At 40.7% G+C, this 26,476-nt stretch overlaps 1 protein-coding gene across 4 annotated transcripts in view; it reads right to left on the bottom strand.

Annotated features, from left to right (window-relative positions):
- Positions 1-16,454, bottom strand: part of ADGRF1 (adhesion G protein-coupled receptor F1) — a 57,671-nt gene extending 41,217 nt beyond the window's left edge. For all 4 annotated transcript variants that reach the window (XM_037013745.2, XM_037013743.2, XM_037013744.2 and 1 more), the window contains exons 1-5: positions 16,384-16,454; positions 8,123-8,227; positions 6,936-7,096; positions 4,397-4,594; positions 3,176-3,214 (exon numbers count right to left, since the gene is read on the bottom strand). The gene's annotated coding sequence lies outside the window, so the exon portion shown is untranslated. The remainder of the gene's footprint in view (positions 1-3,175; positions 3,215-4,396; positions 4,595-6,935; positions 7,097-8,122; positions 8,228-16,383) is intronic.
- Between the last annotated feature and the right edge of the window lie 10,022 nt (positions 16,455-26,476).

Here is a 26,476-nt window from a genome sequence, read left to right as displayed (position 1 = left end):
TTCATTATTTGGACTCCTACGATTTGCCCATGAGCATTCCTTCTCTTAAGCTTTTTGGGCATCCTTAATTCCAGGCAAACTGGAATTTTCCTAGGTTAGAGTGACAGGGCTGCTTCCAAGGTTCATACACTTAGAGCTTTGATAGGTAGGCATGCCCAAATTGCCCTCCGAATTTGTTCCTGCTTACACTTCCTGGTAAAGTGTAGAAATGCCTGTTTCATCACACTGTCACCAACATCTTTTTAATGTTTGCCAAACTGATAGGTAAAATTATTATCAAATTGTTTTAATTTTCATGTTTTGATTAAGCATCTTTTCAGATGTTTATTAGCCTTTTGTACTATGTGTATTTTTCTGGTCTAAGTCATTGTTCTAAAGTTTTTCTTAAGAAAAAGTTCTTAGGAGATCTTAGAATAGCATTGATATTAGCTCTTGATCTGTCTCTTGTGTTATCAATATTTGCCCATCATTTGTCTTTGATCTTTTAACTTTCTATGTGTCTTGTTCTGCACAAAAGTTCAAAATGTTCATGAAATTGCATCTGTAAATCTTTTTCAGTGTAGATTTTAAACTTGGGGTCATGCTAGGAATTTTTTTTTTCAATAAAAGGATTGTAAAAATATTCTCTTATATTTTCTTCTAACACTTCCTTTTTTTAAAAAAAATACATTTAAATTTTCAATCCTTCTAGAGTTATTTTAGGTTTGGGCATGAAATAGCGGTTTACTCATTTTCCTCCAGATGCATAACCAATTACTTTAACTAGATTCCTTGAATAAACCATTCCTTATCAAGACCACATTAATAATTTTTTAATCAATTTGAAAGAACATGTCATATCATAAAATTCTGACAGGTATGTTTCTATTCTACTGCTATCTGTGTCTTTTCTTTTACTAATCACTTGCCTAAGTGGTATCATGGTCAACAACATAGAAGAATGCTAAATGTTCAAAAAATACATCATTAAATTCTTAATAGAAATAGTCTGTTTCCCTGAGAGATCAAAAATAGGGAAGTCTTCACACGAAATTAGCCTAAGTAAAACACAAGCATGGAATACTTTCATGGAAAATATAATCTGCTTAATACAGAGTCTGTTTACCCAAAATTTTGTAGGTGTGATTCTGTTCCATTGTGACAAGCTGTCCTAACACCACATATGTATAGTCAATGGTTGCTTATCCCTCAACAGTAGACACTCTTATGACCAGATTGTTTTCTTCTGCCTTATGAGAAAGATGCAAATGATAAGGAAATTATCTTGAAGACTATTTAAAGTCTTTATTTAAATGACTTGATTTAAAAAAGAAAGAACAACACTAAAACTAGAGTTTGCACCCAGGTTTATGGGCCCTGGAGATTAAAAACCTACATTTGCACTAAGGATCTAAAGCACTGTGAGCACCTGATAACCCTCATCCACAAGATTTAACTATATTTTTTCAGTTTGAGAACTACATACCTCATTTCTATTCACCTCTTTCCGTTTTATTTATTCAACTGACTGCACATGGAGAATTTACTATAACTCTATGAAAGGCCAAGGCACTTTCACACTTATCTTATTGATTTTCATTCTCAACATCTCAGAGCCCAGGTTTTCATCTGCCATTGAACAGGAGCATCTGTGAGGTTGCTATGGGTTGCTGGTGAGGGAGTGTGGTAAGAGGGCCTCCCCCTCCACTGGTTTTGTCTACTACACTTGTGGAATTTGTCAAGGCTGGGACCAGCTCAGCCTCTTAGTACATTTCAGACCATGATGCTCTCAACCTTTGCCTTATCACTCCAAGTTTCTAGATTATTTTCCCAGCTATTTAAGATCATGTATCTATCCAGTCCAGAACTGTGGAGACCTTGACTTCCTGTGAGCACTTCTCTGCTCAAACAAAATCTAGGAGAAATCCATGATATATTTGGGAATAGGATTTCCTCTTTTGGAGAGCTATAGGTATTCCCTGCCAAAGAACTTTAGAAAAGGAACAGGCAAATAAGATATGGAAGCAACCAAAATGTCCATCAATAGATGAATAGATAAAGATGTGGTACATACACACAATGTAATATTATTCAGCCATAAAAAGAAAAGATATCCTCCCATTTTCTACTACATGGATGGATCTAGAGGGCATTATGCTCAATGACATAAGCCAGGCAGAGAAGACAAATACCAAATGATTTCACTTATTTGTGGAGTATAACAGCAAAGCAACAGAAAGAACAAAATAGCAGCAGACTCACAGACACAGAGAAGGGACTCATGGTTACCAAAGGGAAGGGGTTGGGGAAGGTTGGCAGGGAGGGAGAAGGGGATTAAAGGGCACAATAATTTGCTATCACACTATAGCTTGGTCACGGGGATGATAGTACAGCACAGAGAATACAGTTAATGACTCTATAACATCTTATACATTGATAGACAATGACCACACTGGAAGGGATGAGGACTTGATACTATGGGTGAATGTTGAACCACTATGTTGTGTATTTGAAGCATCATAATATTGTATATCAATGATATTTTAATAAATGAAGGAAAGGAAAGAAGGAAGGAAAAGAGGGAGGGAGGGACGAAGGAAGGAAAGAGAGAGAGAGGGAGGGAGAGAGAGAGAAGAAGGAAGAAAGGGAGGAAGGAAGGAAGGAAGGAAGGAAGGAAGGAAGGAAGGAAGGAAGGAAGGAAGGAAGGAAGGAAGGAAGGAAGGAAAAGACAGGCAGAATCTTTTGAAAGCTGCAAAAATGTATGTTTTGATTGCGTAGAACATGGTTTCCTGAGGAGTGGCCTTAAGCAAAATTGTGAATTCAGTGGCATTGTCCTGGGGAATGCCACTCCTCTACTTTGTGAGTTGTTCACCCCTTGACACATCCCTGCTTTGCTAGTGCCCTTGCATACCCAGTATCGTCTTGCTTCTTCCAACTGGCACTTGCTCCCAACCAAAGTGCTAAAATCAGTCACTGATACCCTAGTTTGAATGAACGTATTCCTTTATTTTGTCTAGGAGATCATTTGCAATCCTTTAATTGTGGAATGAGTGACACCAAAGGGCATGCAGCAGCAAATCGTGGTGCTCTCCTTACCTCAGCACAGCAGGATCAACCCTGCAATGGGTACACTGTCCATGCTTTTAAAAACATTTAAGAAACTTACCACCCTTTTAGAGAAGCAAGACATACATACCTATGAAGCATGTCAGCAACAATTCACATCCACTTGTGACTGTGCATAAAATAGAAGTGTTTTCAGGTCAAGCTTGTAAGACTCAACATGTATACATTCCATTTTCAATCTTAGTGCTTCACTGCTACCATTTTGCGGATTAAGTAACCCAAACAAAGAAAACTAAATAACTTGCCGAGGTGATACTACTTGTTCATGGTTGAATTAGGTGGCTCTGCTGGTAAGATCATTTTTAATTTTGGTCATGGTTGGATGATAAGTAGTGTTTTTATTATAGAAAAATAGAATGCAACAAATGGCTTATGCTAATCTTCTCATAAATCATAGAATGCATTTCTATTATTATCATTCTCTCTTCTATCTATAATCTCCAGAGCTGTGTGGGCTATTATTATCAGGTTAGTTTAGCAGATATATCACTATGGAGCATGACCAAACTCATCCTGTCTCCATGCCTCTCCCACCTTGACCTTCTTCCTACACCCACTTCAGCTAACTTCCCATCACTTAGTCTCTGGCATGGGTGGATTACATAAGATATCAAATTTACAAAAATGGGTTTTTCATGAAAAAGAAAAGGAAAAGAGAAATTATGAAACTTTAAGGCCTATCAGTAAGAAAATACAGTGTGTCACTTCATATTTATTTTAAGGAAAGAGCAAAGGAAATGGTTATCAGGGTCAACTCTGGCTTATCAGGGGCATATTTTTCAGAGTCCAGGGAACGAGTTAAATCCTGGATGTATACTGGTTCCATCAAAGCTTAAATGAGGGAAAATAAGCTTAATCCTCTCAAGAGTATTTTTAAGAGATTGCTAAGGCTAATATATTACTAATGGGTGGAAGCCCTGAGGTGAATGTTTTTGACAAGTGTCCTTGCTGGAGCCTTCTTTATCCCAGTTAATCTGTCTCCCAGGCACACCTGGAGACTAGGAGCTACTGTGTTACAATCCACAGAGAGAAGGGTGTGCTCTGAGTCCAAAAACCGGCAGTCTGAGACTCAGCAAATCACCTCCTTTTACATAGTTACCAAGAGGGGCCTCCGTCATCTCTGCCCATTGCTTTTTCCACTCTGTGTTCCTTTATTTGACCTTCTTCAGGAAATGGGATATTAAAATCAGAGTTTTCCCCACAGGGAGGGGACAAGAATCTCAGAATAACAGGTGGAATGGGGGCTGGTAATGAGCACTCTAAGGAATCAGATCAGAGCTGCCGGGCTTACCTGGTGTTTCTCTCTTCACCTCACAGTCCGAGGGAGCCCTTCCTCCAGTGCACTTGGGGCTCAGTTATATCCTGCACGGTCTGCAAAGACAACCTTCACGTCCGAAGCCCAGCCGTTCACTGGCATGCGTACAGGTTCACGAGCAACTCCTAGGGCACATTGCTGTGTTTGCAGGCAGACAAGCCCAGGACACACCCCCTTTAAGAAGGAAAAGAGAAATATTTTTCTGCTAACCCTCCCTCCCACTTCAAGTCAATATTAGGCTTGGTAAGAGGAAGGAACTCAGAGCTCAACACCTAACGATTCTCCCAGCAGCCACTGGCAGATTTCTGAAATCACAAAAGGGAAACACAAGAAAAATGCTTGGGGGGAATGCGGAACGCTTCTGTCCTCAACCGGTTTGCTACAGAATGCCACTCTGTCAGGCTTTCGTGACCAACCTCTGGACACCCAGGGTCACACCCCATAGAGTGGATGGAATGCAGGCTTCATGCATAATTCCAGGGAGTGGGGAGGCGGGTAACTCCAGTGGGCTGAGGGTTAAAGTAGGTATCATTTTTCCTTTTTCCACTCTCTCAATCAAGCCTGAAGAATCAACTTGCTACCTTCTCAGACAAAGGAACCTCAGACTTCCCGGTGAGATGGTATGGAAAGGGGGCCTGCACAGGAGAACAGCAGCAGGCTTGCTGAGGGTGAATGTTCCCAGGATGTTCCTTGTCCTTACGAAACCTAGAGCTAAACCATATTAGGCTCTTCAATAAAGGCTTCTTTCCTTTCTAAGGAGTCACTCAATTTTAAAATTAACACTCTGCATTTACAAATGACTTAAGGTGGTTGGCAATGCTACTACATAAAATTATATTAGAATATAAATAAAGAAACATGAACTATAAAAATTCTGTAAGCTACAAAACTATAAAAGTAGAGCATCCATAAGAAAAAGAATGCAAATAAAAACCTATGAGTTATATACATTGTTTTATAAATGTGAAACTTAGCTCCAGGGACAGAGCTTCCTACCAGTCAAGAAGAGAGGGAGCTAATAAGGTACATTTCTCTTTGTATCAAAAAAGGGGAAGCATCCATTTTCTCAGAAGGAGAAAATGGTCTTTGGAGCACTAAATTCTAATGAAAATATCTTTTTTTAGAGTGAATAATACTCTTAATAAGATTGGCACCCATAATTTCATCTACCTCTTAAGGTACAGAGACCTAAACACAATGTGACCCTCTTGTTTCCAACACCATTGGGCCACTTGGTTTATATCATAAAACTCTTCATAATCAGCCTGGATCAGTTCCAGTGGAAAAGTTGTCAAGAGAAGGAATCCTACTTGACAGCCTCCAGTTGTTCAAAGGCATCAACCACCTCCTTCACCCTCCACAAGCCTTGGCGGAATAGAGCTGATCTCACAGCTGAGTCGAGGAGGACTCATCTGTCCTCCTCATGTGCCTTTTCTACAAGGCTTGGCCTCTTTTCAGGATCCACCACTTATAAGTGGAGACCAAATTTCCATCCAATACGAAGTGTCAAGGGCTTCTAGAAACATCTACTCTCACTCAGTTGACCAATGTCTACAATCCTAGGATTAGAGGCCATCATTTTGTTGCCGGGCAGCTGCATCTGGGTGGTCTCTCCCTGTGCACCAGGGGAAATCTCAACCTGGACGGGGGAGAGTTCTTGACTCTGAATGAGAAAGAATTTCTGAGCAGGTCAGAAGAGTGTAGGCACAGAAGGAACTCAAGAGAGCAAGAGTAGTACTGAATGGGAGCGGCCTTGCCGGCAGCTGAGGGCAGGAAAGTGCGGAGGGCGGGAGCGGGAGCTGAACTTCTCGGCACAGGGCAGTCTCCCTCACCAGCTCCTGATGCCAGCGTCACCTGGCAACTCCTGAGCCCTTGGATCCGCACCGCGTGGGGGCTGGGCCCTGCCACCCCAGGACTTGGGGGAGCCGCAGAGCGCGGGGTAGAGTGAAATTGGGATCTAAGAACTTGCCAAAGAAGGGAGGTTACTGCAGTTCCCTCCGGTCACCCAAACAATGGAACCCCCCAGGCCGTAATCTGAGCTCTCAGCCGACCCTCCCTGCTCACCAGGAATAAAGCAGAGACTAAGTGAAGACTTAGAAATGAAACAGCAATGAAACAAAGACACTTACCTCTGGAAAAGCGCAGAGAGACAAAACACAGTTGAGTTGAGCAGTGAGAGAGCTTTACTTAAAGTTATGCCCTTAAAGAGAGAAAAAGTGAGGGCTCAAAGGTTGGGGGTTCCCTCTTTTAAGGATTTTTCAGGGGACTGGAGGTATAAACTTGTCATGTGGTCTCAAGATGCTTATCTCTGGTGAGAGACACCATGTCTCCTCTCCTCTATTATCAGTCTTCCAGGTAATTCTGCAAAATTAACTTGACACAAGAAATTTACTGGTCCAGTTCCTCTCCAGAATAGTGGCTTCTCTCTGGGAACATTTCAGTGGAGACAGTTTGCCTTGTTTTGAGGTAGGTTGAGTTATTGTCTGTTTACCTAAGAATATGTTAGGAATCTTACCTTCTAACTTCCTGGCTTTTAAAATGGAATCTTAGCCTTAAGATGGAATCCTTCCTGTTACACTGGTTGTATCTCAGCTTGTTTGGAGAATTAATCACGATGCTTGTCTCCTGTCTCTGTCCTCCATCCTTTTTAGTCCTCTGCTGCTCTTTTCCAATTGTCTGTATTAACATGCAAGTGCATGTAGGAGCATATAAATCACTGACACCTTAGCAAGAATGTGTTTATAATATGGGACTAATAATCTACTAATTACTTAGGGGAAAAGCGGCTGTGCAATTGGCTGGGGACAGGGATTGGACTAAAACAGCCGTGGAAGGGCAGACAAAATGGCCAGTGTGGTACTTAATGTGTGAGGGCTTGAAGCTCAGATGGAAGCTGTTATTCACCTCCAGCTCACTGGACCATTGTTAGGGTGCAGGCTTCCGAGGCTTCCCCAAAGAACAAAATACACAGGCATAGAGATGTAAATTCAAGCAAAGTCTTTATTCAGCCAACTAGTTGGGGTCCAAGTCAGCCCGATGCAGTGGGTCTCAACAAGGACCCCGAGCACTCAGAGCCAAGGGTTTATATAGCAATTTCAAAGCACTTAACTCATAGCAATTTTCTATAACTATACATTATTCTTGCAAGACATATATCCTGGGGTTAAGCAAGGGCAGGGTAAGACTACTCCTCAATGGTTAGGGAGGTTCTGCACGATAAGCTTGGTATGTAAGATTTACTGACCAAGGTTAGCTGACCAAGGGTCACAGCTGCCCACCACCCGGTGCTCATGATTAACTTGTTTTTCAAGGCCTTACCCAGTTCCAGTTTTTCTTTCTAAGTCACATACTCAGAAAATGGCTTCTAGGCCTTTAAGATGGCTATGCTTATGCTAACCTATTTCTATTCTTACAACCATGAAGCTCAGCAACTTCCTAGGGGCTGGCATATGGCCTTCAGAACTAAAGGGATCCCTATAATTTTTTATTAGACCAAAAACATTTTGGCAGATAGTAAGAAATTAAGCAACAAGTAGACATCAGTGATTTTGTGAGTACATTGGTTTGGAAGAACATCTGAATCCAAACAAATGGGTGGATTTAACAGTCAGTTAATTCCATATTCAATGGAAGGAGCTCATAGTATGCCAACATTTAGGCTGTTTCACAAACAGGGTGTGCTTTTGAATTCTGATGACTCACCAGTAAAGCCACTTTGGCCTTCTTGTTTCCTCCTAATAATCTGTTAATGTATGAGATGCAGGATTCCTCAATACTTCCTGGTTAGGTTGTGAGGCTCCCCTGTCCCTGTAGAGAACAGAGAGCAAAAGTCAACAGCACAGATTGGAGCACTAGGCAGCTTTATGACATGTCATCATTGTGAGTTCCAGAAAAGCTAACTTCTCTGAGCAGAGCTGAGGCAGAGCTCCTCTGGTGTAACTATGAGGCTTCTGCAACTACAAAATCTCACACGCTCTAACCTGTGGAACAGGAACAAGTCACCACCTGAGTACATGAAGCGTGTTTTGGTCCATCTGGTCTACTTCCATTTTTTTGTGGGTGATCCCTTGGCAAGGTAAGCCGAGCAGCCTGCAAATGCCAAAGAGGAGCTATAGAGAAAACCAGGGCTGTCTTCCAGGGCTTCAAGCCTTCTCACGTCTCCTGTTTATTTAGGTGGGTTTTCTAAACAGTGTGACAGTTTCATTTCCGAGCAAAAGAGCAGACCACACAAACAGCAACACACCTGAGGCCCCAGAGAAAGGAAGTGGCGACAGAAGCCTGTTACTGAAACTAGATATCTAAGTCGTATCACATCAACAAACTTTCCCCGAGTGATACCACGTGTGAAGCAATACCTGAATTAGATCAGAAGGTGGACCTGGGTGGACATGAACCCACCCAGAGCAGATGGACCCTGGATGGCAGTGTCCACCCGTCAGAAGTGCCAGACATCCTCTGAGCTTGGTCTTATTCAGGGTGCTGCTAATTCAGGGGCTGCAAACGGACATGGCTGCCTTGAATGATATGCTGATTCATGGCTCTGAACTGTTTGGGCTTTGTTCCATTATTATAAAATGGTCAAATGCAATTTAAAAAAAATTTTTAAGTATAATTTTTTAAAAACCTGAAAGGAGGAGTAAGGAAGGGAAGCAATGAATGTAAAATGTAAACTAAGGTGAGAAGGTGCTCCTAGCTAATATAATAAGATTTAATCAAAACTTATGTAGTCTCTTAACACTCAGAACTACGACTTAAAATAACAAGATGTGGGTGGGGTGTTATTAGACGATTTGAGGACAAAGCTTGGTCAATGTGACTTAGGAGATAACTGGTGGGGGGCGTTGGTATTGCAAAATAATTGTGCTATTTAGCATTAAAATAAAGGACATTCAAATAAACAAAAGGAGAGTTCTAAAACTCTAAAAATCCTTTTCTACCAGGATCAAAGACAGTGAAACAATCTACCAACAGGGGAGCTGGCCTGGACAGCAAAGTGGAGGAAGAGATGACCCAGCAAGCACTTAGCATCAGCTCACATTGACTGAGCACTTACTATATTCCAAGTACCTTCCTGAGAAGTTTTCCTGTCCTTTTATACTCCCAGCAACCTTTGAGGCAATTGCCGCTATCACCCCCATTTTATGAATGAGGAAATGGAAATACAGAGCAGTTCAGTAAATGATGGGCCAGGGCACCAACACAACCTGACTTTAAAGTCTGTTTTCTTAACCTATACTCTTCTGATTCTCAAAGACCAATGGGAAATACAGAAAGACGAAGCCAAGCCTTGAAAAATAACCAAAGAAAAGGCAAAAGGCAAGGTTTTGTCTCAGATACTAATGAGCCGTCGCATTCTTATTGTCTGAACCTTTCATAATAAATTGGAGAGCCACAAAGTCCTATGGAATCCATATTTCCAATTCATTCAACAAGTGAGCTGAAGTGTCACAAAATTGAAGCCCCTGGGTCAATTTAACAGGGCCAGGCAAGATTCCACCCATTGCCTTTAATCAGTTGAAAACGTTGTGGTGGTGGGCAGGGGCGCATCAGGACAATGTCAGTGGAGAAATTCAATCTGACGTGGTTGACGTGCATCCTGCTTTTACTAGGCAGGTTCTCAGTTCTGAGAGTCTCAGACCCTTAATAGCAGGATGTGTTTCTCCATCCGGCCTAAAACAGCAGGGAAAAGTAATTAAAGCACTAAATTAGAGCTGTGCTGGATTAGAGGCTAATCCCAACGAACCAGTCACTCAGTGCCCCAGGGGTGCATTCCTGCAGATGAGGAGCTCTTCCAGAACAAAATAAATCTGATTCTGTCCCTGGGTACTTCTTCTTTGACATTGTGGCTGTGCTCAACTTCCTCATGAGGACAAACATCTGAAGATGTGGCCTGAGATTAAGACATTCTTTCTTACTGAAGTATTGTTTCTTTTTTAGCAAACCTCAAATTGACCCCCGGGCTTCAGAATGTCACTTAAGCAAAGGGAGACATCTAGTGGCCAAGGTTCACACTGTGGAAAAGGACACCCATTGACAAAATGACTAGAATATGAGGGTTTTGTTGCCTTGAGAGGGTACTGGCGGACTTGGTGGGAAGAGAGGAGAAAGCGAAGTGGTCTAACCCAGGTAACCTCTGACACCCTAAGTACTGTGTCCAGATGTTTGGCAGGGATCCAACCTGGAGCAGAATTCATCCATTCATCCATTTGTTCATTCAACAAACATTCATATTAAAAGTCTACTATGTTCAAGACACTTTACTAGGCCCTGGGGACCAAAAGCTTTCAAGGATCTCACAGCCTAATAATAAAGTCTAGGACACCTACCATCAGTTAGAACACGTTGTGACAAGAGCTGATCATACTCTAGTGCGGCAGCCCATAGAAATCACACTTAAATGAATCTTCAAGGGTAAGAGAAAGAAATATCTAACCCACAGATCTCAAACTAACACCCTGTGGGCCCCATCTGGCCTGCAGATGTGTGTTTGCTTGGCTCATGCAGTGTTTTTAAAACTCTGAATTAGTTGCTAACATTTAAACATCAGGGAATTTCACATGAAAATCCATATTTTAGCTTCTTTTGTAAAGTGAGAAGATCTGCAATACCATTTCCATATTTCTGCAGGTTGATACTTAACCGGAGCTGAGTGAAGTCTTCCTGCTTTCCTGTTACTTTTTTCCTAACAGCCAATAATTTACTTACTTCGATAAATTTTTGTTAGATTTCACATGAACAGGGTTGCACAGCCAACAAATTATCCACAAAGGCACCCGCTACTACCAGCTAGAGATGGTATAAACATGTATCCCTCCCTCACACCTTACACCAAAATTAATTTCATGTGAATAACTTTAAAAACAGAAAATTAAACTATAAGTACTAGAAGAACACAAGAGAGCTGCTGCTATTTCATTCTTTAAATAATTTGTTGATTTAATGATAAAGACCTTTCTAAAGTGAGACCACAATACAAACATCATAAGAATTTAAAAATTGGTGCTAGACTACATAAAAAGGGGAGGGGGGAATCATGGCAAAAAATGCAATAAATAGCATTCAAATATAAATAAGTACTTGGAAAAATATTTTCAATTTACATGAGTGACTCTTTTCTTTAATATGTGACAGTTCTTATAATCAGTAAGAAACATATACAAGCAGAGACAAATGGACAAATATGAACAAGCAAAAAAGAAAAAGATGCAAATAGTTCTGAAGTATATGAAAAACAAGGAAATGTCTATTGTAATTTGAAAAATGAAGACTAAAGCATTGATTAAATAATATTTTTCATCTGTTGGATGGGCAAAGATCAAAAGAGTTGGTAATATTGTTGCAGGAGAAGGAAACATGCAGTCTCCTATACAGCCAGTGGGTGTAGAAATCAGTAGGTATATACCAAATTTAATAATATACATATCTTTTGACATAGCAGTTTTATAGATATACTTGCTTCTGTGCAAAATGATATTTATATAAATATATCTAGCACAGAATTATTTATAAGATTGGAAGATTGAAAGCAATATAAAAGTCCATCAATAGGTGTGGTACATTTTATTTGTCTAAAATACATTATATGCTGAAAACATAAAATCTTTTTTGTTTCAAGCAATTGAAATTCTGATATTGTTAATATAACGTAACTTAGTTTAAGCTGACTAATACAGAAATTGGCACTAAGAGTTGGGCAAAATCTTTCATAAGAGAAATCTGAAAGTATGTGGCATTTGCTCTGGTCTAGCCAATGGGAAGCAAGGAAACTGATTGGAGATGAGAATGGAGGCAATCTATGTAATGCGGTGAAACAATTGTGAGAACTTGGACTGTACATAATATGCTCAACAAGCTTGTGCCTTTAAGCAAGGAACTTAGAATCCCTTTTAATACAACTAGTACCTCTCTTGACAATGCAACTCTTAAAAGCATAATTGGATATTTGTTTATTTTATTCTATTTATCTCTGTGTGCCTGTCATATTGTGATTTATAAGAAAAAAACATCTTTTTGTTCTTTGTCCCATTTCTGGCACAGCATCCCTAAAGCTCTTGTTTCCTAAGCAGTGAGAGCGGTAAAGGTGTCATTTCTTATGTCACTGAGCTGATTTTTGTTAAGCACCTAAGGATAGGTGCTGGTTGCCAGGAAAATCAATGATGTGTTAGAGGTTTGGAAGTTTTAGTCCCATGCCCCTGACCACCTGGAAAGGGAGAATCAATCACCAATGGCCAGGTGAATCAATCCATCAAGCCTCTGTAATGAAGTCTCCAAAAAATCCCCAAAGGACGAGGTTCAGAGAGCTTCCAGGTTCATGAACATGGAGACCTGGGGAAAGTGGTGCTCTTGGAGAAAGCACAAAAGCCCTGCACCCTTTCCTCAAACCTTGTCCTGTGTGTCTCTCCCGTCTGGCTGGTCCTGAGTTACTCCTTTTATAATAAACTAGCAATCTAGTACTTAAAATGTTTCTCTGAGTTCTGTGAATTGAAATTTACCAATAAGCACACCCAAGGAGGAGATGTGGGGATTTCTGACTTATAGCAAGTGGGTCAGAAGCCCAGATGACAACTTGAACTTGCCATTTGCATCAGAAGTCAGGGTGGGGGGAGGCCAGACTAAGCCCTTTACTTGTGGACTCTGACACTATCTCCAGGTAGACAGGGTTCACAATTAAGTTAAATTGTAGGCCACCCAGCTGGTGTCTGAGAATTGCTTGGATGTGTGCAGAAATTCTGCTCCCATCCCTAACTGCCACACACACACACATTGGAATCGGACACAAAACATTTTAGGGTTCACAGGAACAACCACAAATCTTTTCCAGGCACATTCCTTGAGCAGAGAGGGTTTTGGTGAGAGAGCCATTTCTCAGAGCCAAACCTAAGCAATTATGTCCACAGATAGAGTCCCCTTAATTATTCTATGTGCTTAAACAACAGGTTTGGTGGTCATACCCCCAACTTGTTCCTTGTCACAAGGCTTAGTTATAATTGGCCTTAATCATTCTAAAGCCATCTCAGTTTTACAATTTACTGGTGAGAGACAGACATTAGTTACATCTTCTGTCTGGCATGTCTGGAATTTTTGTTGCTTTTCTTCTTTACTCCTGTTTGAGAGTCAACCATCTTTTCCTTGTAATACATTGTCTAAAGCAGCCAATAGCAACTAATGCATGCTACTAACTCTATTTTCAGTTATCTGCCCATTTGTTCCTACACCAGTGATTGAGTAATCCATCTTTTCCTCACTGATTTGAGATGTCACTTTCAGTAAAATTCAAGTTTCATGTTTCTTTGGGTCTCTTTTATAATACAGACTTTGTGTTCTGTTCATTCATCTCTGTTGTTCAAGAACTGGCTCAACACTATTTGCTGTGTCTTCATGATACATTTTCATATTTACTATAATTCTCCCCTATCGTTCTTCCTTTTCAAAAATTTTCTTTCCATGGTTGTTTAATGATTTTTCCATATAAACTTTAGAATAAATTTTCCATATAAACTTTAAAGTCAGATTGCTGATTCCCCCCCCACACAAACACCCCTCCCTCAAAAAATGTATTGATATATTTATTGAGATTATGTTAAATGTATAGACAGATTTGGCAATTATTAGCAGCTTTTGAATGTTGAGTTCCCCTAACTGAGAATCTGGATTGGTTTTCTAATGTTCAAATAAAATAAAATACTAAGGAATAATTTTAACAAATATATAAGGTCAGTGTGAAGCAAACTTTCTAAATATACTGAAGAACACACAAAAAAATGTTCCTTGGTTACATTTCAAGGCCCATGAGGCATGACTGCATGCCCATAGGTATTAGCAAAATACAAAACAAAATTGAACCTGATACTGAGAAATGTTTTCACTCAGGATGATGTTCCATTGCAAGCTTACCATGAAATTGCAAAGAGGAGCTTATGGGACAAATGGGCAAAAGATATATCTTTAAAGAGGAATAAATTTATTTCATAAAGAAAAGGCAAGAGGAGGAAGAAAGGAGATAGGGAGACAAACAAAGTGCACTCATTTTTGCATGGATTTGGCTACTCTGTGGCTCTGGCTACTTATCATTTCTGCTGCTCCTTCTTTATGGCCTTGAGCTGTGATGTGTATTTACAGGCAGCTTCTGATTTCCTGAGCATAGATGAAATTTAAACAAGGCTAGAGAATGCTCAAGTATCAATCTATCTTCCTTATCCCCTAACTTTTCTCTCCCTTCCACCTCTCCCTCACCCTGGCAGTCCCTCTGGCTTGCAAAAGCATGGTATCAGGGTATCGCAAATGATGGGAAATAAAATCCAAAACCTTTTCTTTGAAATATGTGTTCAGTGCCCAAGTAAGCATTGGTACTGATTGTCAATAAGGGAGGAAAAACAATAAGATGAGTGAAATTAAAAAATATTTTTCTTTGAAGCAACACCCATTACAGCATTTGTGACCAATAAAACTTGGAGTCTAACTTCTGTAAGATATATTACCTGTATATTACCAACTGTTAAAAGTGTTGCTTGTATCAGAATTTAGAAAACAGTTTGGCAATTTCTTATAAAATTAGATATACACTTACCATGTGACCTGGAAATCACATTTCTAGATATTTACCCAAGGAAAACGAAAGTGATATATCCACAGAGTTATATTCGATGTTCACAGCAGCTATATTCAAAATAGCCCAAGTCTGGAAACAACCCAAATGTCCATCAATGGGCAAAGGGACAAATAAATTCAGATATAACCATACAATCAAATACTAAGCAGAAGATACCTGACATCTTAGCAAGATACCTGAGCCTGGAAGATATAAGGATGCTCCACAATGTAGAATGAATGCTGTACAAATGCAAGGTATTATTTCCTTGGTTTTAATCTGTGTTCTTCCTAATGATCTCTCACTCATTGCCTACTTGGGATTATAATGTCTCAGTGCCTGTTTTAATGGGCAATGACCTCCATTCTACTCAACAAGTACATACAGAGAGTCTCTGTGCATGGAGCCCAGCACTATGCTAAGTACTGTCAGAGACACAGTAAGAATTACACCAGGACCTGGGATTGGCATTTTGCATGGGAAACAGCACTGAAGCATCGAACAAATGAGGACATATTATTAGCCATAACAAAAACATTGCTAATGCCTTTTACTTGCTTACATTCAATAAAAGCAACAAGGAGAATAAAGACAGTAACATAAAAACTTGATTAAAACCCAAAGACATGCCACAGTCGCTGGTGCCCTCTCACTTCCGTAGTTGGCACAAAGGGCCAGGTGGTGGCACAGCTAGTTTGCCCTATGATGTTCCCTTCCAGAGACTAATGCTCTATTTTTTGTTGTCTTAATAAACCATGATGGTCCTACTGTATATAAAATGTTTAATCCTTTCCTGAACTTATTTGGTCTTCTACATATAGCAGCATCTCATGGAAATTATTAGACCTCTCTTAAAAGACGTCCTTTAATTTTCACACCTCAAAGAAAATTCTTACATAGCACTTCTTAAACTTGGCACTTCTTTAACATGTTCTGTAAACTTTATTTATAAATTTGATCAAACACTCTCACATTTACACTTGGCCAGCTGGGGACCTAATTTGTAATTCATCATACACAAAACTTTTTAACAAAAACTTAAAAAAAATAACTAAACTTTTAAAAAACAAATCCATGTAAATCTAGAGGATTTTAGGGGAGGTGTGAATTTATTTTTATAAATCTGTATTCTCTCTACTAGTTCTATCATATAGAGCAGTGCATGGTTAGGCAGCAAGCCAGGGTATGGGCTGCAGATACTTAAATGTGGGACAGCAAATTTAAAGGGCCTAACAAATGCCTGAACATACTCATATGGCCAGATCAAAGCACGTTTAATTTGCTACATGTATTGGTCAGGGTTCTCCATGGAAACAAGACCAGTAGGATGTATGTACATAGATAGAAAGAGATTTATTATAAGGAATTGGCTCACATGATTATGGAGGGTCAGAAGTTCAAGATCTTCTGTCAGCAAGCTGGAGACCAGGAGAGCCAGTGTACCATGCTAGCGATCTTCTGAAGGCCTAAGAACCAGAAGAGCCAATCGTGTAAGTTCAGACTGAAAGCCATCAGGACCCAAGGGCAGATATTTTAGTCTACATCTGAATTCTGGAAGAGACCAATGTCGTAGCTCAATCAGTCAGGCAGACAATGTTCTCTCTATTCACAGGAGGGTCAGCCTGTGAAAACATATGGCCAGAATAAAGTTTGACCAAATATCTGAGAACTCTGTGTCCCAGTCAATCTGGTACATAAAATTTACCATCACACCAAGCCAACTAGCCACAGACTTCCCAGCCCAGAGTTCTCCAATCTATGGTTCTAGATTTTTCATGCTTCTCTTATAGGGCTCTAAATGTACTACATTCTTTGAAAATCATCAAATTGTACTGTTTTTTGAGACCCATCTATTCAAACTAACTAGAAATAGATAAAAATCAATGAGGGACTCTACACAGAAGCCATTAGTAGATCAAGAGCCTGCCATCCTTTGTCAATGGCACAGAAAATTTCTGGCACTTTACCTTAGCCATCCTGACCCCACAGATGACTCCTATGACCTTAGCAGATGTTAGGCAGGTGGACACACAAAACATGAAGAGCCCAATACTAGGTTCAACTGCGCCCAACAATTCTGACTAACTAAAAACAATGTCTGGATACTACAGGCCCACTCAACAAGCATCAGTACCCTATTTACCATGACTTGACATCACAGAGGTCTCCAAGGGCGACATCTTTTCAGAGTGAACACTTAGGAATGGGGAATACACTGAGATTTACTAATATCAGTTTTTCTTGTCATTAGGGTAGTTCAAGGTGTTGACTTGCATCCTAGATACAAGAAACAAAATCCAAAGGAAAGGAAATCTTTTGCCAAGGATTGACTATTTGGGGCAGTGTTTGGGAAAGAGGTATAATGATTCACAGAACAGGTTTCTATACCAAGAAACAAAAGTGCTCTTTAGAGAATATGTGAGGAGCCAGCTTTCCTGGTGGGGCAAGTCCCCTGTGGATTCACGGAACCTATTGAAGCAGCCCTTCCGTGCTGTCATCCCACAACAAACACACCATGCTTCTTCTACCCACCCATCCCCCTTGCCACCGACTCCTTCCAAGGAGACACAAATAGCCTTTGAAGGGAAATACCTGAGGCAGTTCCACTCCTTGACTTCACCTTCTGAGTACTTACTGTGCCAGGAAATACCTTGCATGTGTTTTCTCAATTAAATTTCACAAGAACTTACCTATTATGGGTTCTATTTTTTTCCTTGGCTTGGAAAGGTCAGCGAGCTCACCCAAGGTCACACCAGCAGTGGAAAAGCCGACTGGAAATCAGGTCTATCCACCTTGGGCTCCTGAGCTTTTCAACATTTATCTTTAAATTATGCCTTAGTGCCTCTTTGTCTGAATTTAGAAATCACAAGATCTTGAGTGTACGGTTTAAAGCAAACTTGACAAGAAGTCTTGGGACATTTCAAAGGATGAAGTCCTCACCTCACCCTGCACTATATGCGATGCATGTAAGGACCTGGGCCTCTTGACTAAAAGAAATGTGACTTCAGAGGTTTTATTTGGGTTCCAGAAATACATTTAAATTACTGCTTTAGATTTGAAAAGGAGTTTCAACCATTTGAAAATGGAGGCCTTGAGTCTAGCTTCTTTGTAACTCTACTCAAAAGCATGCCCGATAATAAGTGTTTTCTTTTTTCCAGCTTTATTGAGCTATAGTTGACATAGAGCATTGTTTAAGTTTAAGGTGTACAATGTGATGATTTGATATATGTATAGATTGTGAAATGATTACCACAAAATCATCTGATTTAATTAACTTTAGAGTCCATGGAGAGGACTAAGGGAATTGGAAAGAGCTCCTTCAATTACTGAGGGACTTAACTGAGCTAAATACTAGCGATCCCCACCTTCAAGGATCACACAAATTAATAAAGGATACAGACAAATAAATAGTAACAGGGAAACCACCTCACCTATGATAACGGAATTTGAGTCTAATAGGACTGGCTATGAACAGACTCCTTTAGGTCATTTCACTGGTCTCCCAGTGAGCTGACCCTGCACCATATGAAACTGAATTCTGTGGATCCCCTTTATATTGTTGCAGCAGGGTTTTCTTTAACATGAATATAATGGCTAAGTGTTAGATCAGCAGATGCCCGAGTAATCATTTCACAATATATACATATATCACCTGAGCACCTAACCCATGTATGACCACATAAAACTCTGGCCAATCAAACCCCACTCCCCATTCATTCTTAGGACACCCTCTGTCTCTCCTCTTCCACCATGAGAAGCAGTATAGTGCATGGGTTAAGAATAGGGGCTCAAGGTGACAAATGCTGGGTTTGCATCCAGTTCTACTTAATCAACTGATGGTGCTAAATGAGGTATTTTTACCCTTCAAGCCTCATCCATAAACCTACAATTCATGCCTGCCTCCTAGGGATGCTGTGAAGATTAAGTGGGATAATGTATGCTGAGTGCTTTGCTAATGGCAAGCATATAAAAAATGCTTTTTTAAAAAAAAGAGTAGCTTCCTGGAATGTCCATTTCCCTCTTCTCCGTCTCATCATCATAGGGATTTTAAAGCCTGAATCAAATTTTCTTCTCCATTTCTCTGTGTCCTGGACTACTCCAGCTCTTCTGAGACTGACTTCTCCTAAATAATCAACACTAGACACTTAAACCTTGGATAACAGACTTATTAGACTTTGGCAACTCCTGCAAAGGAGGTGGTAGCATGGGTGGGTTAGGGTGGGGAAGGGGCAGGCAGGCAAGCACTATGTCCAGCTGCTCCTGCTGGTCCAGGCTGGCCAGGCTGCTGGGCGGTTCCCAAGAGGGGACCAGAGAATGCGTCGCTACTTTGCTTCCTCCCACCTCAATCCACTTTCTAGCTGTATAGCCCAAAGTAAGGACAGGCCTTAGTTGCTTTACCAATAAAATGGGCAGGATCCCATATTCCCTAGTTGAAGCCAGAGAGCTGAACAAAATCCTAATGGAAGACCTCTTCCAGCTTCAGATCTGGGATTCTCCCAGCACATGTGGCCCTGGGAGGGTGCAGCACCCCAAGTCAGGTGACCTGTACATCTGGCCACTCTAGGGGCCTCCATACCCGCCAAATGAACAGGGCATGTTGTTCTTCCCCCCACTCCCTCCAAAATCTGGTATCAGGTCATGAGCCAATGGGTGCAAGCACCCAGGCAGGCAGCAGGGCAGGGCCCAGGGCTCGCTGATGCGAACACTGATGAGGAACGCCTGGAGCTTGGCTCTGCGTCTCCCCTTCTGTGCCGTCTTCACCCAAAGGTCTGCAGGCTGTCAGCTGCTGAGCCAGGCGGTGGGAAGCAACGACACTGTTCTTCCTTCCTGCCCCGCTCCCACCCCTCCCTCTGGCCGCTGTCTCAAAGGAAACGCCAGCAGCCCTGGACAGGCCCTGCCATTTAGGGTGCTGGGAGAGACAGCCAGGCCCTCTGCTTTCTTTAATACTGGCCTGGTGACTAGTCTCAAGCAGAATGAGAAACAGACAGGAGAAAGGACTGGAGGGATTTTCTGGGGGTGCTGGAGAAGAGGGGGACCTTTGTGATCACAGTCCTGACCCAATCTGTAACCAGGCGAGGGCCTTCTGCCCCCAGGTCTCCCCTTGTCATTGCAGGAGAAGGCACCTGGTGAGGGTGTCCAGCAGCCTGAGGCCAGCACTATGCCCACCACAGAGGGAAGGCCTGCATGAGAGCTGCCCAGGGAGGCCGTTCTCAGGGCGCACAGACAACCATGCAGGCTGTGCCTTCCCAGGGCATCTGGCCCAGGCAGAGCTGAAACCCAACACAGTCTCCACGTGCCACACACCATGTGCCCCATCTGCCCGGAGAGGCTGACTTTTCGGATTCTCACAAAGGCTCCATAAGGCTAGCATGGCCCTAGGTACCCTCCTGCGTCTGCCCTTCCTGACAGCCGTGCTGGGAGGTGTTGCAAACAGAAGATCAGTAGCACCCTGCCAGGTGGCTGCACTCTCACAGCCCTACCTCCCAGTGCCATGGCTCACCTCTCCTTCCTTTTTCCTCCCCCTTTCCCAGTCATTCCCCTTTTCTTCTTTCCCTTTTCTATCCCTTCCCTTTGCCCCTCTCTTTCGTTCCTTTCCTTGCTTCAATCTATTGCCACATTTTGGATGGCCAGATTCTCCCTAAATACTCAGAAACACCCTGGAAGGAGCTGTCACATAAGAGTATAAGGGAGACACAAAGATGGAAGTCTTTGCATTCAGAATACAGCCTTTCTTCTTTCTTTTTAACTTGTGGTCTTAGGGTTAATAGCATTCTGGGAGATGTCAGGAAACAGCAGGTGGGTGTATTTAAGAAATTTTGACCAGAAAAACTTGAAGAGGATATTCGGTTCTACCTTACAGAAATTGGGAAACACAAATGCTGGCAGCTGCTATACCCAGGTTCTATGTTCATGTCTAGCTGACCGCTACAGTAGACAGGAAAAGGCCCCTCCTACCTTGGAGCTATCCTTCCCCTGATCCCCAGAACCTGTGAATATACTACCTACGTGACCAAAGAAACTGCAAATGTAATTAAATTTAAGGTCAACTTTGCATTTGACTTTATAATAGGGAAGTTATCTGGATTTTCTGGGTGGGGCCAATCTAATCACATAAACCCTTGAAAACAAAGAACTTTCTCCAGCTAGAAGCAGAAGAGATAGTGGCAGAAGAGGAAGCGAGAGAGCTGCAGCAGAAGGGGACGTGAGAGAGACTTGAGGTGTGAGAGGACCCGCACACCGTTGCTGACTCTGAGATGTAAGGGCTCAAATGCAAAGACCAGAGAGGGGGCTTTAGGAGATCAGGAAAAGCCTGAGAAGGGATGTTGGCAGCCGGTGGGAGCCAAGACCGACCCATGGCTGACAACCAGCAAGGAAACAGGAATCTCAATTCTCTAACCCCAAGGAATTTTGCGAACAACCTAAATAAGGGCAAATCAAGACATTCTCAGATGAGAGAAAAGAGAATTCATGACTAGCAGGCCTACCCTAAAAGAATGGCTGAAAGACATTCCCTAAACTGAAAAAACAATAATGAAAACTCTAAGAACTTGAGAGCATCAAAAGGAAGAAAGAACTTAGTAAGCAAAAATACAAGTAAATACTTTCCTTCTCCTCTTGCATTTTCTAAATTATGCTTCAAGGTTGAAGCAACAAATATTCCATTCTTTGATGTGTTCTAAGTGTATATAGAGGAAAAATTTTTAAACAAATATATTATAAATGGCAGAGGTGAACAAGAGGTGAAAGAGGTAAAAGGCGGTAAGGTTCCCACACTTTTCCCCAGCTGGTGAAATGTCAACACCAACAGACTTTGTTATGTATACTTAACACAACACTAAAAAATCTCTACAAAGAAATTCACTCAAAAACACTATACATAGCTCAAAATAGAATTATAAAAACTATTCAAGTAACCCACAGGAAGGCAGGAAAAAGAAAACAGAAATGAAAAAGCAGAGAGAATAAACAGAAAATCAAAAATAAAATGGTAGGCCTAAGCCCTAACATGTCAGGAATTACCTTACCCAAATACAGCAGATAAAAGATAGAGACTGACAAAATACAGTAAAAAACATGACCCAATTATGTGTTATCTACAAGAAATTCAAAATATAGCAATAAGGGCAGATTGAAAATACAAGAATGGATATTGTACAAACATAAAGAAAAAAACAGGAGTGCCTATGTTAATATCAAATAAAGTAGAATTCAGAGCGAAGAAAATTATCAGGGACAGAAAAGGGCATTACAAGATAACAAAATGTCATTCCACCCAGAAGACATAACAATCTTAAATACATATGGGCTAAAGAACAGAGTTACAAACTACGTGAAGTTTTGAACAGAAATGAGAAATGGACAAATCCACAATTAAAGTTGGAGACTGCAACATCATTCAACAATGAATAGAACCACTGGACTTTGAAATGTCTCAGTCATAGAAATGGAGAACACATTAGTGCTTTCCAAGGGTTATGGAGGGAATGTGGATGGGGAGGAAGTGGATGTGACTAAAAAAAGGCAATATTAATGATCCTTTTAGTAATGGAAATGTATCTTGACTTCATAAATGTCAATATCCTGACTTTGATATTGAATTATAGTTTTGCAAGATGTTACCATTAGGGATAATAGTACACTGGACCTCTCTGTACTGTTTCTTTTTTTTTTGGTATCATTAATATGCAATTACATGAGCAGCATTGTGGTTACTAGATTCCCCCCATTATCAAGTCCCCACCACATACCCCATTACAGTCACTGTCCATCAGAGTAGTAAGATGCTATATAATCACTACTTGTCTTCTTTGTGCTATACTTCCTTCCCGGTGCCCCTCCTACTCCTACATTATGTGTACTAATCATAATGTCCCTTACTCCCCTTATCCCTCTGTTCCCACCCACCCTCCCCAGTCCCTTTCCCTTTGGTAACTGTTAGTCCATTCATGGGTTCTGTGATTCTGCTGCTGTTTTGTTCCTTCAGTTTTTCTTTGTTCTTATACTCCATATATGAGTGAAATTATTTGGTACTTGTCTTTCTCCACCTGCCTTATTTCACTGAGCATAATACCCTCTAGCTCCATCTATGTTGTTGCAAATGGTAGGATTTGTTTTCTTCTTATGGCTGAGTAATATTCCATTGTGTATATGTACCACATCTTCTTTATCCATTCATCTACTGATGGACACTTAGGTTGCTTCCATTTCTTGGCTATTGCAAATAGTGCTGCAATAAACATAGGGGTGCATATATCTTTTTGAAAATGGGCCCCTTCATTCTTAGGGTAAATTCCTAGGAGTGGAATTCCTGGGTCAAATGTTATTTCTATTTTTGGTTTTTTGAGGAACCTCCATACTGCTTTCCACAATGGTTAAACCAATTTACATTCTCACCAGCAGCATAGTAGGGTTCCCCTTTCTCCACATCCTCACCAACATTTGTTGTTGTTTGTCTTTTGGATGTTGGCCATCCTTACTGGTATGAGGTGATAGCTCACTGTGGTTTTAATTTACATTTCTCTGATGATTAGTGATGTGGAGCATCTTTTCATGTGCCTGCTGGCCATGTGAATTTCTTCTTGGGAGAAATGTCTCTTCAGATCCTCTGCCCATTTTTTAATTGGATTATTTGCTTTTTGTTTGTTGAAGTGCATGAGCTCTTTGTATATTTTGTATGTCAACCCCTTATCAGATATATCACTTATGTTTGTACTGTTTCTTACAATCATAAGTGATTGCTATAATTATCTCTATATAAAAAGGTGAATTTAAAAACTTTAATGTAGACGTTACACAGAAATGCAAGGTAAGTGTGTAGTATCAAGTTTTTAAAAAAGCAACAAATAAAAATCGTGCAACTTACTTTCATCCAGTTCTACGGGTTCCAAGTATATCATAACACCATTCCACACTCATGCAGAAGGGAATCCGACTCACCTATTGATGAGGGCATACCAAGGGCACCATATAGAAAACTATGTGGATGGAAGAGGTTGTGGCCATCTTGGGAAAATAGAGTCTGCACAAGAGAATGTGATTTACCACTCTCCTCTTTTTTGTTTCCTTCTGGAAAAAGGCCTGAGAATAAATGAGTGAACTCCTTTTACCTCATTTACTCCATATTTCTATCGTATTCTTTCTCTTTCCAAAGTAACTCTCCATCCCCCTTTATTTATAATTCCACTACATTCTTGCTGTTTTGAACTCTAAGGATCCCTCTATCTCTGTGTCCACCATAATAATGTGGATTGTTTTTACCAGTAAGAATGAAGAATGTGGGCAAAGCCATCCAAAGCTCTTGGTTGAGTACCCACTGCTGGACCTACCATGGCCTGGGAATAATGAGCCTTTTACAAGCTAGCAGCTGTTGAATACATAGATAAAAGGTCTAAATAAAATTTTTAAAAAAGCATGTTCTGCTTACTTAAGTCATATTATTTGTTCAGTTTATAAGACAAACCAAAGACTTAAATATGAATTTTTGCTAAAAATTAGGTATAGCTGAATTTCTATCAATGATTTCATGGATGAGAAAGGTTTCCTGCCTCTTCGATACCTAAAACTAGAGATAAGGTTTTAATTGCAATTATCCTTGAGAGAGGAATTCACTGGCGTCAATTCACACTAACAAATGACTACTCACTCATTATTCTCTGGGAGGTTTTTTTTTTGGAGGGTGGGGGGCTTTGTATATTTGGATGGCATAGGGAGAAATAAATGAAAGACAAGATGCAGGGCTGTAGTGTCTGTGAAGAGAAAAGTACATCATGCAGTGGGTTAAGAACTGTAGCAAGGGGAACCTGTGGACCTACACAGAAACATCACAATTTCCCTTTTTAATTAATTCTAGGTCCTATAAGGTGAACAGGAAGACATGACTCACCAATTTAGCTGGCCTATTTCTTTCTTTGAAGTTTTTCACTTTTAGTTTATACTGAGTCTTTAAGGTGGCAGTTTAATATTTGGAGTAAATATGGAACATTTGAGCTGGAAAGCCTTTAAGAGTTAAGCTTGTCCTACCCCACTGACATAATTTCAGGAAAGCATTTAATAGGGAATGAATTTTTGATATGAGTAGGGAAGATAGAGGTTCTCTAACCTTTTCCCACCATTACCCATTAACATAGATTAGTTTATAAGATTGGAAGTTACTTTATTAGATCATGAAAAGAACATCTGGCTCAAGTTGAATTTTGTACATGTTTACTTTCAGAGGATGAAACAAACTGACCCCCAGGTAGTTAGCATGGAAGCTAGTGGTATAGGAAGCAAGGTAGGATAACACAACCAGGTCTTTACACTCAGTAGTTATAGAAGGATGAAGGTCTCAGGACAGAGCAAATCCAGGATGATTGGCAGGTACTACAGGCGAGTGATCGACAGGGATTCACAGGCAAGCACCTTTGCCTCCTTACCACCTTCTGAAGAAAAACATCAGCAAAAGCAAAGCAGACTCTTGATGAAAACTCACTGCTGGGCAGGAATTGTTCCACTGAATGGCACGCATATATCTTCAGTTTCCTCTTTCATAAATGAACCCCTGCATCCTGGGGTTGTTGTAAGGATTAAATGAAATAATCCTTAGAAAGTACCTTGTACAGAGTAAAGGCTCAGTACATAGTAACAGGTATGATGTGTCTTTCCTCTGTCACCTTTAGGCAAATATGCTACATAGGTAAACCTGAAGATGTATTCCTCACAGTTCCCAAGGCGTGAGCCTGTACTTGTGGAGAATAACAGACCGCACAGTCAAATTAACTGTACTGATAAAGTCAAATACAAATCCCTTTGCAAAACTTATAATGCAAATTATTAATGTTTTCTTTAACCAAAAACTGTAATTTTATCTTCAAAACATCAAAAAGCATAAAAACACTTTTTCCTTCATCTCCTATAGCCAATCAGTTCCCAAGTCTTGCAGGCTGGATCTCCCTCAAGCCATTTTAATTTGAACCAACAGCAGGGAAACCGTTTGTCCTACCTAACACTCAGTAAACACTACACAAATGCTAAATAAGAGAAAAAATCATAGTCTTAATTGTTAAAAATACTGAGTAAACCAAATGGCTTCATCTCCTTTGTCATAGCAGACTTACCCATTAGGACGAAATTCTTTAGTCACGAACACTTCAGACTTTTAAGTTACACTTCTGCAGGAAGAGTCTATTTATTCACTCATTCGTTTGTTTGTTCACAGAAGCCCTTACTTAGTTTAACACTGTGATAAATGCTGAAAGCATAATGAGCAAAGTTGGTAGTAAAGAGCTATAGATGCCACAGTACAGCGTGCCAGGAGACTCAGGGGAAGGAACAGTCAGTTGTACCTGGAGGGACGGGGTGGGGCATTAGTCAGGAAAAGCCCCCTAGTGGTCAGAGGTGAAATTACCTGGGAATAGAGTGTTTAAACCTATTAAAGTGACACAGGTGGGTTGAGGGTAGAAGGAAATGGACCAATGAGAAGTAAGGGG

The sequence above is a fragment of the Manis javanica genome, chromosome 16 (assembly GCF_040802235.1).
Source record: "Manis javanica isolate MJ-LG chromosome 16, MJ_LKY, whole genome shotgun sequence".
Classification (NCBI taxonomy): domain Eukaryota; kingdom Metazoa; phylum Chordata; class Mammalia; order Pholidota; family Manidae; genus Manis; species Manis javanica.
This window is presented reverse-complemented; position numbering and strand designations above follow the sequence as displayed.